This window comes from Eubalaena glacialis, chromosome 11 (assembly GCF_028564815.1).
Source record: "Eubalaena glacialis isolate mEubGla1 chromosome 11, mEubGla1.1.hap2.+ XY, whole genome shotgun sequence".
Lineage (NCBI taxonomy): Eukaryota > Metazoa > Chordata > Mammalia > Artiodactyla > Balaenidae > Eubalaena > Eubalaena glacialis.
Window position 1 is genome coordinate 87,854,764 of NC_083726.1, and position 13,667 is coordinate 87,868,430.

The window sequence follows — 13,667 nt, forward strand, 5'->3', positions numbered from 1 at the left end:
AGCTTTGTAGTATAGTCTGAAGTCAGGGAGTCTGATTCCTCCAACTCCATTTTTTTCCCACAAGCCTGCTTTGGCTATTTGGGGTCTTTTGTGTCTCCATAGAAATTTTAAGATTTTTTTGTTCTACTTCTGTATAAAATGTCATTGGTAATTTGATAGGGATTGCATTGAATCTTTAGATTGCTGTGGGTAGTATACTCATTTTCACAATATTGATTCTTCCAGTCCAAAAATATGGTATATCTCTCCATCTGTTGGTATCGTCTTTAATTTCTTTCATCAGTGTCTTATAGTTTTCGGCATAGTTGCCTCCCTATGTAGGTTTCTTCCTAGGTAATTTTTTGTTGTTGTTGCAATGGTAAATGGGAGTGTTTCCTTAATTTCTCTTTCAGATTTTTCATCATTAGTATATAGGAATGCAAGAGATTTCTATGCATTAAACTTGTATCCTTCAACTTTACCAGATTTATTGATTAGCTCTAGTAGTTTTCTGGTGGCATCTTTAGGATTCTCTATGTATAGTATCATGTCGTCTGCAAACAGTGACAGTTTTGCTTCTTCTTTCCCAATTTGTATTCTGTATATTTCTTTTTCTTCTCTGATGGCCGTGGCTAGGACTTCGAAAACTATGTTGAATAATAGTGGTGAGAGTGCACACCCTTGTCTTGTTCCTGATCTGAGAGGAAATTCTTTCAGTTTTTCACCTTTGAGAATGATGTTTGCTTTGGGTTTTTCATATACGGCCTTTATGATGTTGAGGTAGGTTTCCTCTATGCCCACTCTCTGGAGAGTTTTTATCATAAATGGGTGTTGAAAAGTCAAAAGCTTTTTCTACATCTATTGTGATGATCATATGGTGTTTCTTCTTCAATTTGCTAATTTGGTGTATCACATTGATTGATTTGTGTATATTGAAGAATCCTTGCATCCCTGGGATAAATCCCACTTGACATGGTGTATAATTCTATTAATGTGTTGTTGGATTCTGTTTGCCAGTATTTGGTTGAGGATTTTTGCATGTATATTCAAGAGTGATATTGGTCTGTAATTTCCTTTTTTTGTAGTATCTTTGCCTGGTTTTGGTATCAGGGTGATGGTGGCCTCATAGAATGAGTTTGGGAGTCTTCCTTCCTCCGCAAATTTTTGGAAGAGTTTGAGAAGGATGGGTGTTAGCTCTTCTCTAAATGTTTGATAGAAGTCACCTGTGAAGCCATCTGGACCTGGACTTTTGCTTGTTGGAAGTTTTTAAATCACGGTTTCAATTTCATTACTTGTGATTTGTCTGTTCATATTTTCCGTTTCTTCCTGGTTCAGTCTTGGAAGGTGATATCTTTCTAAGAATTTGTCCATTTCTTCCAGTTTGTCCATTTTATTTGCATAGATTTGCTTGTAGTAGTCTCTTAGGATGCTTTGTATTTCTGCGTTGTCTGTTGTAACTTCTCTGTTTTCATTTTTATTTTTATTGATCTGAGTCCTCTCTCTGTTTTTCTTGATGAGTCTGGTTAATGGTATATGAATTTTGTTTATCTTCTCAAAGAAGCAGCTTTTAGTTTTATTGATCTTTGTTATTGCTTTCTTTGTTTCTATTTATTTTATTTCTGCTCTGATCCTTTTGATTTCTTTCCTTCTACTCACTTTGCAATTTGTTTGTTTTTCTTTCTCTAGTTCTTTGAGGTGTAAGGTTAGATTGTTTATTTGTGATTTTTCTTGTTTCTTGAGGTAGGCTTTTATTGCTATAAACTTCCCTTAGAACGGCTTTTGCTGCATCCCATAGGTTTAGGATCGTCTTGTTTTCTTTGTCATGTGTCTCTAGGTATTTTTTGATTTCCTCTTTGATTTCTTCAGTGATCTCTTGGTTATTTAGTAACGTAGTGTTTAGCCTCCATATGTTTTGTGTTTCTTACGTTTTTTCCCCTGTAATAGATTTCTAATCTCATAGCATTGTGGTCCCAAAAGATAATTGATGTGATTTCAATTTTCTTAAATTTACTGAGGTTTAATTTGTGACCCGTGATGTAATCTATCCTAGAGAATGTTCCATGTGCACTTGAGAAGAAAGTGTAATCTGCTGTTTTGGAATGGAATGTCCTGTAAATATCCATTAAATCTATCTGGTCTATTGTGTCATTTAAAGCTCGAGTTTCCTTATTAATTTTCTGTTTGGATGATCTGTCCATTGGTGTAAGTGAGGTGTTAAACTCCCCCACTATTATGTGTTACTGTCGATTTCCTCTTTTATAGATGTTAGCAGTTGCCTTATGTATTGAAGTGGTCCTATGTTGGGTGCATATACATTTATGACTGTTTTATATATATATATATATATATATGTGGGATTCCCGACATTCTCCAATTACAAACTTGACCTCACAGCACATTTACCGTCACTCTCTGCCTGACTACTGGAGCCTTTGGTGACACACTGGGCCCTTACATGATGACACATTGGACGCCGAGAGTCCTGCATACGGTGAATAGCATTACCCATGTAATGATCTAGGCAGGCCTAGGTGTCTTTGTATCATCCAAATGCCTCGCGGTGTTACCGGTATTTTGGTACGTTTATCTGGCTTCACCCAAGGTCTACCTTCCCGTCATGGAAGAGAGATGACAAGTAGGAGTTTCCAGGAGGTACTTTAGCCACGGGGATTGATTCATTTCAGCTCAGTGACACTCAAAAAGGGAGAGCAACGTTGAACTTAAGAATGGGTCAAACTGTGTCCCCAGGGCTGTTTTAAAGCTGTAGAAAGCGAGCTATACAAGCAAAAAGCAATTAATTCCTCTTCCCACTGCATAGAAATAGCTGATCTCAACAGTCTGTCTCGTGTTATTTCTCTTGGAAGATATCCAAGGAACTGACAGGACAAAACTGTCTCCCAAACACATGAATTCATACATGACGGTCTTAAGCCTAGAAAAAGGCATCGAGGAGTTCAAGCAGTCGATCGACTCAGGGTTCATGGAGACTGCTGCACACCAAACTTTGCTTATGGGAAACACTGGGGCTTACCTTGATGTTAGGGGTCACGTTCACTTTGCACTTTATCTAGGGTGGGCAGTGGCATGAGCTCTGACCAAGCGGTGAAAACCTCCCCACTACTTATGAGAAAACGTGCTTTTATTCACAGAGGCATTCCCAGAAATGAATAAAAGATGGTTAACGTCAGACAGCCTTGAAGTTGTCACTATCTGTCTTTAAAAAGGGAAAAATACTGACTTTTCTAGTCCTCCCAATTACAAAGTAGATCACACAGCACATTTACTTATCTTTTCTGACTAGCTACAAGAGACACTTGGAACAAAGATTGCCCTTGCACGATGAGACCTTTGGATGCTACGTGTACTGTGAGCAATTAACTGTAGAATCTTCTAAATGCCCTCAGTAGGCCTAGGTGTCTTTGGATGATGTAAATGCTGAGCAGCGCTCAAAGTAAATCTCTGCATTATTTTTGGCTGGACCTAATGTCTGGTTTCCTCTTCAGTTAGAGAGACGTCTGTCATGAGTTCTCAAAATGAATTGGAGACCCGGTGTTTTTACATTGCAGCTCAGGTTTCCTCACTTTGGCACACCCACATTGAAAGAAAGCCTACCAAGAACTGTCTTCCTGAGGTTGTTTGAAAGCTGAGGAATGCAAGCCATTGAATTAAGCAAGCTGCTCCTAGCCCTTCAAACTGAACAGAAAGGGCGGTTCCCAGAGATGTGTTTCCCCGGATGGTGCTAAGATGGCTTTTGGGCCACAGTGTACTTCCACGGGAAAAGTACACACGCGAGAGTCCTAAGCACTGTGAGGAATACTGGAGCTAAAGCAGTCCATTGACTAAGGTTTCCTGGAAACTGTTGCACCCTATCTTTTGTGATGGGAAAATGTGCACCTTACCTCTAAACTAGAGGTCACATTTGGTTGGCACATTAGCTACAGAATGCTGTGGGATGAGCTCCAAGAAAGAAATCGAAAGCACGTGGTTTCTTTACGCAAATCTCACTGTTCCTCGCATAAATATTTGTAGAGTGACGAATAGATGGGCAGTGTGTGTTAGAGACACCTTGGAGGCCAAAACCATGTCGCTTTCCAAAGGGGGAAACGTGGGCTTTCCTGACATTCTCCAGTTACCAATTTGATCCCACAGGTCATTTACAGGCACTCTCTTCCTGACTACTGGAGACATTTGGGACACACTGGGACCTTCCACGATGACACGTTTGAGGCTGGGATTTCTGCGTGTGGTGAATAGCATTATGCATGTAATGACCTATTCAGGCCTAGGAGACTTTGGATCACCCAAATGCCTCGGAGTGTTACCGGTATATAGGTAGTCTTTTTTTTTTTTTTTTTTTAAGGTAAACCATCCCAACAGTTTTTATCGATTAATATTCATAATCACACACAGCAGCTTCATTAGATATTTCAATTTTCCTCTTCAGTTTGATTGTGGAGTATTAGCAGAAGCTTTTGCATGTCAAGGTACAGGAAGCAGAGATCACCCTGCACTGCTACCTATATTTTCCAGCTAGAGGTAAAAATTAGTTAAGTGGAAAGGATTATCATATAGATTTTCGCTCTTCCTTTTGAATGTACACAATAAAACAAGAGTGACAGACCTGAAATTACAATCACCAATCAAACCCAAGATAGTTGTTGTCCACATTCATTGGGAAATACAGCACAGAGGACATGGTCTGTGAATTGGGGTGTCATCAAAGAGGAGGTGGTGGAGGTTCATTTCCTATAGTACTCTCTTTTAAATTTAGGTTTTCTAAAGCAACATCTAAAGGCATAATATCTACACAGCCCAAAGCACCAAAATCTGCCAATTCACCCCGTTCATTCTCGTCTGAGGACGAGCTCTCTTCACGAAATAAAGTTGATCGAAGGCGCTCTTGAATAAAGAGGGTGCGGTCTGTGCACTCACTTTCTACGGACTGGTGCACTGTTTCAGACAATTTAGGATCGTTCAACCTTTTTAGAAGAAACTGGGAATTCTGGATAGTTTGCTGACTGCTTTCTGTGTTAGTTGTGTTGTTTGTTTCTGTGGAATGTGTGATTGTAGTGGTGACACTCCTTGTGTTAGTATGCCGGGTTGCGTTGCGTGCAGTGTCCAGTTGTGGCCGTGCTGCCCGGGCGTGCTGCCATTCTAGCTGCAGCTGTATCTGCAGTTGTTGTAACTGCGAAGCGGAAGGGCCAGAGGAATTAAGCTGTCCCCCTGCGGAACGTCTCACTCCTGATAACTGGGATCAAAGCTCACCTATAGGATCAATGGCTTCCCTATTGCTTGGAGAATATGAAGTCCGAGAAGAAGAAAGCCTGCCAGTAGAACTGCTAGTGGAATGAATGTTTGATCTACGTACACCAGGACCTCCCAATCCCCAGCCAAGGTGAAGCATTCATTCTATGTATATGTCGAACACCACTCGATTCATCTAAATCTCTAGGGGCTCTGTGTTCAAGAGTAAGACGAGCTGCAGGGTCATCCGTGACATGATTAGGACTGCCTCCAGGTAATGCTGCAAATACTGTATACATCACTTCTGTTGATGTTTCTGCATGTTCTTGAAGAGATGTCTCCGTATAGCCAATTTTTCCACAATAGGGACAAGTAAAAGCCTGTGGCTGCTCTACAGAGAAAGCTTAGGAACCATAGTACAAATCAACATCTACCCTTGTTAACATGCAGTGAATTGGATGGTCAGTTGTATGCCTTGTTCTTGTTGCACCACTTTCATAACAAGATGCACAAAAATCGTAACCGTTGCATATTAAACACTTATAGCTGTGACCTTGAAAATTTCCCTTGAAACATGCATCACAGCTGACACCGTCATGTCGGGACATCCTATTTCAGAGGGTGGCGGCGGGGGCCCTAACGAGCGCAGGCTGCAGTGTCCCCCGCGGGGTCCTGGTCCTGCACTCGTGGGATGGCCTTCTTCCACTGGAATCCAGGGCTCGGCCGCGGGGACGGGGTGGGCAGCAGAGCGCTACGGCGCCGGCGGCAGCGCGGCGGCCGCGGCAGGAGGAAGCGCGGGCTGGGAATGAGGCCGGGCCTGGACGGGGCCGAGCTCCTCCAGGAGGCGGTCCGACGCCGCGGTTCCGCTGGCACATGCCTTGACTCGGTCACTCTCGGGCCCGCCGGTTCCAGGTTGTGGCGCCGCGCTCCGTAAATCCCGCTCCTCCCTACACCCGGCCCACCAACCGCCACTCTCCCCGGGCTCCAACTTCCGCCTTCTCCTCCTCTTCGTCCTCCTCCTCCACCTCATTCCCCCGCCTGCTCTGCAGCCCCGCCTCTCGCTGGCCGCGTCGGGCCCAGACGCCTGGTGCCCTGGGCGGGAGGGAACTGTGGGAGCGGCGCGGCCGCAGCGACTCGGGGCACGTCATCTGCGCGCACCCACAAGCAGGCAGCGGTCGGGCGCCGGGTGCCGGAGACCGCCCGAAACCGCCCTCGGCCTGGCGGCCGCCCCCTCACTACCACCTCTGTACTGTTTTTCAGGCTGGGCCTAGAGTCGACCTTCCCGCCATGCTACAGTGATGACTGGTATGAGTTCCCAGGATGTACTTTAGTCACAGGGATTGTTTCAGTGGAGTTTAGAGGTCCTCACAAATGGAGAGCCACGTTCAACACAAGACTGGCTAGAACCCTGTCCCCGGGACTGGTTTAAGCTGTAGAAAGGTAGCTATGCAAGCAAGAAAGTAATTAATTGCCCTTCCCTCTGCGTAGAAAGAGTTCATCCTAAAGTCTGTTTCGCGTTATGTTGCTTGGAAGATGCACAAGGGACCCACAGGACACACGTTCTCCCTCGGAAGTGAATTCATATGCCACTGTCTTAAATCTCCGAAAAGGCATAGAGGACTTAAAACACTCGATGCACTCAAGGATCCTGGAGGCAGCTGCACACCAAACTTTGCTGATGGGAAACACTGGGGTTTATCTTGAGGCTATGGGTCACATTGACTTCGCAATATAGGTAAGGTGCGCCTTAGGATGAACTCCTAGGAAGCAGTGGAGATCTCTGGCTTCTTATGAGAAAACTCATTTTTCGTCACGGAGTCATTCCTAGAAGTGCAAAAAAGATAGGCAACATCATGCAGCCTTGTGGCCGCCACTATCTAGTTTTCAAACGAGGAAACCACTGCCCTTCCTAGTCTTCCCAATTACAAAATCATTCCACGACATTTTTCCCTATCTCTTCAGAGTAGCTAAAATGACCCTTGGGACACACTTCACCCTTCCACGCAGCAACTTTTGGACTTGGCGTGTTCTGCGTCTGCTGCATTGCATAATCGTCTGAATGCCCCCGGTAGACCTAGGTGACATTGGATGTTCCAAATGCGTAGCAATGCTCAGGGTCAATCTCTAGTGTATTTCGGGATGGTCCTACAGTCTAATCGCTGCTTCAAGATGAGAGACATCTGGCATGAATTCCCAAAATGAATTGGAGTCCCGATGGTTTTTTGCAGTGCAGCTCCACTTTCCTCATTTATGCAGACCCACATTGAAAGAGAGCCTGCCTAGAACCGTCTTCCTGAGGTTGTTTTTTTGTTTGTTTGTTTGTTTCAAACAGTCACATTAATTTTAATTTTAATTATTTTTTTTGAAGTTTTGAATTTTAAATTTTTTTAATGCAGCAGGATTATATTAGTTATCCAATTTATACATATGTGTGTATATATGTCAATGTCAGTCTCTCAATTCATCACACCACCTCCACCCTCGTGCCACTTTCCCCTCTTTTTGTCCATACTTTTTTCCTGTACATCTGTGTCACTATTTCTGCCCTGCAAACCCGTTCTTCTGTACCATTTTTCTAGGTTCCACATACATGTGTTAATATACCATAATTGTTTTTCTCTTTCTGGCTTACTTCACTCTGTATGACAGTCTCTAGATCCATCCACTTGTCTACAAATGACACAATTTCGTTCTTTTTAAGGCTGAGTAATAGCCCATTGTACATATGTACCACATCTTCTTTAACTATTCGTCTGTTGATGGGCATTTAGGTTGCTTCCATGACCTGGCTATTGTAAGTAGTGCTGCAAGGAATACTGGGGTGCATGTGTCTTTTTGAATTATGGTATTCTCAGGTTATATGCCCACTAGTGGTATTGCTGGGTCATATGGTAATTCTATTTTTAGTCTTTTAAGGAAGCTCCATACTGTTCTCCATAGTGGCTGTATCAATTTACATTCCAACCAACAGTGCAAGAGGGTTCCCTTTTCTCCACACCCTCTCCATCATTTGTTGTTTGTAGATTTTCTGATGATACCCATTGTAACTGGTGTGAGGTGATACCTCATTGTAGTTTCGATTTGCTTTTCTCTAACAATTAGTGGTGTTGGGCAGCTTTTCATGTGCTTCTTGGCCATCTGTATGTCTTCTTTCAAAAAATGTGTATTTAGCTCTTCTGCCCATTTTTTGCTGGGGTGGTTTTCTTTTTTTTTTTACTATTGAGCTGCATGAGCTTTTTATATGTTTTGGAGATTAATCCTTTGTCCTCTGATCCATTTGAAATATTTTCTCCCATTCTGAGGGTTGTCTTTTCCTCTTGTTTATGGTTTCCTTTGCTGTGCAAAAGCTTTTATGTTTCATTCGGTCCCATTTGTTTATTTTTGTTTTATTTCCATTACTCTAGGCAGTGGATCAAAAAAGATCTTGCTGTGATTTATGTCAAAGAGTGTTCCTCCTACGTTTTCCTCTAAGACTTTTATATTGCCCAGTCTGACATTTAGGTCTCTAATCCATTTTGAGTTTATTTTTGGGTATGGTGTTATGGAGTGTTCTAATTTCCTTCTTTTACATGTAGCTGTCCAGTTTTCCCAGCACCACTTATTGAAGAGACTGTCTTTTCTCTATTGTATATCCTTGCCTACTCTGTCATAGATTAGTTGACTACAGGTGCGTTTGTTTATCTCTGGGCTTTCCATCCTGTTCCGTTGATCTCTATTTCTGTTTTTCTGCCAGTACCATATTGCCTTGATTACTGTAGCTTTGTAGTATAGTCTGAAGTCAGGGAGTCTGATTCCTCCAACTCCATTTTTTTCCCACAAGCCTGCTTTGGCTATTTGGGGTCTTTTGTGTCTCCATAGAAATTTTAAGATTTTTTTGTTCTACTTCTGTATAAAATGTCATTGGTAATTTGATAGGGATTGCATTGAATCTTTAGATTGCTGTGGGTAGTATACTCATTTTCACAATATTGATTCTTCCAATCCAAAAATATGGTATATCTCTCCATCTGTTGGTATCATCTTTAATTTCTTTCATCAGTGTCTTATAGTTTTCGGCATAGTTGCCTCCCTATGTAGGTTTCTTCCTAGGTAATTTTTTGTTGTTGTTGCAATGGTAAATGGGAGTGTTTCCTTAATTTCTCTTTCAGATTTTTCATCATTAGTATATAGGAATGCAAGAGATTTCTATGCATTAAACTTGTATCCTTCAACTTTACCAGATTTATTGATTAGCTCTAGTAGTTTTCTGGTGGCATCTTTAGGATTCTCTATGTATAGTATCATGTCGTCTGCAAACAGTGACAGTTTCGCTTATTCTTTCCCAATTTGTATTCTGTATATTTCTTTTTCTTCTCTGATGGCCGTGGCTAGGACTTCGAAAACTATGTTGAATAATAGTGGTGAGAGTGCACACCCTTGTCTTGTTCCTGATCTGAGAGGAAATTCTTTCAGTTTTTCACCTTTGAGAATGATGTTTGCTTTGGGTTTTTCATATACGGCCTTTATGATGTTGAGGTAGGTTTCCTCTATGCCCACTCTCTGGAGAGTTTTTATCATAAATGGGTGTTGAAAAGTCAAAAGCTTTTTCTACATCTATTGTGATGATCATATGGTGTTTCTTCTTCAATTTGCTAATTTGGTGTATCACATTGATTGATTTGTGTATATTGAAGAATCCTTGCATCCCTGGGATAAATCCCACTTGACATGGTGTATAATTCTATTAATGTGTTGTTGGATTCTGTTTGCCAGTATTTGGTTGAGGATTTTTGCATGTATATTCAAGAGTGATATTGGTCTGTAATTTCCTTTTTTTGTAGTATCTTTGCCTGGTTTTGGTATCAGGGTGATGGTGGCCTCATAGAATGAGTTTGGGAGTCTTCCTTCCTCCGCAAATTTTTGGAAGAGTTTGAGAAGGATGGGTGTTAGCTCTTCTCTAAATGTTTGATAGAAGTCACCTGTGAAGCCATCTGGACCTGGACTTTTGCTTGTTGGAAGTTTTTAAATCACGGTTTCAATTTCATTACTTGTGATTTGTCTGTTCATATTTTCCGTTTCTTCCTGGTTCAGTCTTGGAAGGTGATATCTTTCTAAGAATTTGTCCATTTCTTCCAGTTTGTCCATTTTATTTGCATAGATTTGCTTGTAGTAGTCTCTTAGGATGCTTTGTATTTCTGCATTGTCTGTTGTAACTTCTCCGTTTTCATTTTATTTTTATTGATCTGAGTCCTCTCTCTGTTTTTCTTGATGAGTCTGGTTAATGGTATATGAATTTTGTTTATCTTCTCAAAGAAGCAGCTTTTAGTTTTATTGATCTTTGTTATTGCTTTCTTTGTTTCTATTTATTTTATTTCTGCTCTGATCTTTTTGATTTCTTTCCTTCTACTCACTTTGCAATTTGTTTGTTTTTCTTTCTCTAGTTCTTTGAGGTGTAAGGTTAGATTGTTTATTTGTGATTTTTCTTGTTTCTTGAGGTAGGCTTTTATTGCTATAAACTTCCCTTAGAACGGCTTTTGCTGCATCCCATAGGTTTAGGATCGTCTTGTTTTCTTTGTCATGTGTCTCTAGGTATTTTTTGATTTCCTCTTTGATTTCTTCAATGATCTCTTGGTTATTTAGTAACGTAGTGTTTAGCCTCCATATGTTTTGTGTTTCTTACGTTTTTTCCCCTGTAATAGATTTCTAATCTCATAGCATTGTGGTCCCAAAAGATAATTGATGTGATTTCAATTTTCTTAAATTTACTGAGGTTTAATTTGTGACCCGTGATGTAATCTATCCTAGAGAATGTTCCATGTGCACTTGAGAAGAAAGTGTAATCTGCTGTTTTGGAATGGAATGTCCTGTAAATATCCATTAAATCTATCTGGTCTATTGTGTCATTTAAAGCTCGAGTTTCCTTATTAATTTTCTGTTTGGATGATCTGTCCATTGGTGTAAGTGAGGTGTTAAACTCCCCCACTATTATGTGTTACTGTCGATTTCCTCTTTTATAGATGTTAGCAGTTGCCTTATGTATTGAAGTGGTCCTATGTTGGGTGCATATACATTTATGACTGTTTTATATATATATATATGTGGGATTCCCGACATTCTCCAATTACAAACTTGACCTCACAGCACATTTACCGTCACTCTCTGCCTGACTACTGGAGCCTTTGGTGACACACTGGGCCCTTACATGATGACACATTGGACGCCGAGAGTCCTGCATACGGTGAATAGCATTACCCATGTAATGATCTAGGCAGGCCTAGGTGTCTTTGTATCATCCAAATGCCTCGCGGTGTTACCGGTATTTTGGTACGTTTATCTGGCTTCACCCAAGGTCTACCTTCCCGTCATGGAAGAGAGATGACAAGTAGGAGTTTCCAGGAGGTACTTTAGCCACGGGGATTGATTCATTTCAGCTCAGTGACACTCAAAAAGGGAGAGCAACGTTGAACTTAAGAATGGGTCAAACTGTGTCCCCAGGGCTGTTTTAAAGCTGTAGAAAGCGAGCTATACAAGCAAAAAGCAATTAATTCCTCTTCCCACTGCATAGAAATAGCTGATCTCAACAGTCTGTCTCGTGTTATTTCTCTTGGAAGATATCCAAGGAACTGACAGGACAAAACTGTCTCCCAAACACATGAATTCATACATGACGGTCTTAAGCCTAGAAAAAGGCATCGAGGAGTTCAAGCAGTCGATTGACTCAGGGTTCATGGAGACTGCTGCACACCAAACTTTGCTTATGGGAAACACTGGGGCTTACCTTGATGTTAGGGGTCACGTTCACTTTGCACTTTATCTAGGGTGGGCAGTGGCATGAGCTCTGACCAAGCGGTGAAAACCTCCCCCCTACTTATGAGAAAACGTGCTTTTATTCACAGAGGCATTCCCAGAAATGAATAAAAGATGGTTAACGTCAGACAGCCTTGAAGTTGTCACTATCTGTCTTTAAAAAGGGAAAAATACTGACTTTTCTAGTCCTCCCAATTACAAAGTAGATCACACAGCACATTTACTTATCTTTTCTGACTAGCTACAAGAGACACTTGGAACAAAGATTGCCCTTGCACGATGAGACCTTTGGGTGCTACGTGTACTGTGAGCAATTAACTGTAGAATCTTCTAAATGCCCTCAGTAGGCCTAGGTGTCTTTGGATGATGTAAATGCTGAGCAGCGCTCAAAGTAAATCTCTGCATTATTTTTGGCTGGACCTAATGTCTGGTTTCCTCTTCAGTTAGAGAGACGTCTGTCATGAGTTCTCAAAATGAATTGGAGACCCGGTGTTTTTACATTGCAGCTCAGGTTTCCTCACTTTGGCACACCCACATTGAAAGAAAGCCTACCAAGAATTGTCTTCCTGAGGTTGTTTGAAAGCTGAGGAATGCAAGCCATTGAATTAAGCAAGCTGCTCCTAGCCCTTCAAACTGAACAGAAAGGGCGGTTCCCAGAGATGTGTTTCCCCGGATGGTGCTAAGATGGCTTTTGGGCCACAGTGTACTTCCACGGGAAAAGTACACACGCGAGAGTCCTAAGCACTGTGAGGAATACTGGAGCTAAAGCAGTCCATTGACTAAGGTTTCCTGGAAACTGTTGCACCCTATCTTTTGTGATGGGAAAATGTGCACCTTACCTCTAAACTAGAGGTCACATTTGGTTGGCACATTAGCTACAGAATGCTGTGGGATGAGCTCCAAGAAAGAAATCGAAAGCACGTGGTTTCTTTACGCAAATCTCACTGTTCCTCGCATAAATATTTGTAGAGTGACGAATAGATGGGCAGTGTGTGTTAGAGACACCTTGGAGGCCAAAACCATGTCGCTTTCCAAAGGGGGAAACGTGGGCTTTCCTGACATTCTCCAGTTACCAATTTGATCCCACAGGTCATTTACAGGCACTCTCTTCCTGACTACTGGAGACATTTGGGACACACTGGGACCTTCCACGATGACACGTTTGAGGCTGGGCTTTCTGCGTGTGGTGAATAGCATTATGCATGTAATGACCTATTCAGGCCTAGGAGACTTTGGATCACCCAAATGCCTCGGAGTGTTACCGGTATATAGGTAGACTTTTTTTTTTTTTTTTTTTTAAGGTAAACCATCCCAACAGTTTTTATCGATTAATATTCATAATCACACACAGCAGCTTCATTAGATATTTCAATTTTCCTCTTCAGTTTGATTGTGGAGTATTAGCAGAAGCTTTTGCATGTCAAGGTACAGGAAGCAGAGATCACCCTGCACTGCTACCTATATTTTCCAGCTAGAGGTAAAAATTAGTTAAGTGGAAAGGATTATCATATAGATTTTCGCTCTTCCTTTTGAATGTACACAATAAAACAAGAGTGACAGACCTGAAATTACAATCACCAATCAAACCCAAGATAGTTGTTGTCCACATTCATTGGGAAATACAGCACAGAGGACATGGTCTGTGAATTGGGGTGTCA

The 13,667-nt window shown here is 41.6% G+C and overlaps 1 pseudogene; it reads right to left on the reverse strand.

Annotated features, from left to right (window-relative positions):
* Window positions 1-4,696: 4,696 nt before the first annotated feature.
* On the reverse strand, window positions 4,697-5,831 carry LOC133101251 (E3 ubiquitin-protein ligase KCMF1-like; annotated as a pseudogene).
* Window positions 5,832-13,667: the final 7,836 nt, after the last annotated feature.